Here is a 914-nt window from a genome sequence, read left to right on the forward strand (position 1 = left end):
CTATTCCGGCTCTTTTGCATGAAGGAAGCTGGGAGTCAAAATTTAAATGGCGTGAGTAATCAACATATTTCGTCACTGGTTGATGTCCTCGGGGGACTATTACAGACAGCTGCTTATCCCGGTAGTGAAAGTGACTGTCATGGTGCACAGCAATATTTGGACGGCATTAAAGCAGAGTCTGAGGCACAGACTGCTGCTCACAGTGATAAAGCTTGCGCTTCTGGTCATGGTGGTGCTTCAGCAGATTCAGACCCTGTGGAAAAGTTGCAAAAAGCATGTGGTGTTTCAGTGAAAACTCATAGTTCTGTTTGTCGTACTGATTCTGCTAGTTCTGTGAGAAGGAAGAAAAAGCATGTCTGTCACATGGCAGTGCCAGCTAGGACTGAAAGTGAATGTTCCAGTGGGGACAGTAGTGAAGATGACGAGCTGTATGCTTCCTCTTCACGACATAAGGGCAGACAGAGAGGCAACATCCATGATTGTTTGGAGAGACCCCCTACTCAAATGCCACTCCTCCAAACTGAGACAGCGCAGGGCGGAATTTCAATGACGTACACGCCTTTCACTCTTCAAGACACGTCACTCATTAAAAGTCAGCTTCTGCCGTTGGAGCAGGGCGGAGCTCCATGGATTAAAGCGAGCCCAGAGTGTCAAGCTGTCTCGCATTCCTTCGCAGACGTGGGAGACAGGAAGTCAGTACCTTATCAGGGTACGTGAACTTTGGCACAATTACAGTGGTGAAGATCCTGCGATGGTTGACAGTGTTGGTTTACTATTCCGTAGTGCTGTTGAGTCTTCCCTTTCTGTACATATCCAGCAGCTGTTGAAACAGGTGATAGGCTTAAATGCTCTCCCCTTCGAGCAGTGGTCAGCTTACATCATTCAGTATATTGATAATGACAAAGAAGCTAAGG

This window comes from Monopterus albus, unplaced genomic scaffold, assembly GCF_001952655.1.
Source record: "Monopterus albus unplaced genomic scaffold, M_albus_1.0 scaffold354.1, whole genome shotgun sequence".
Taxonomy (NCBI): domain Eukaryota; kingdom Metazoa; phylum Chordata; class Actinopteri; order Synbranchiformes; family Synbranchidae; genus Monopterus; species Monopterus albus.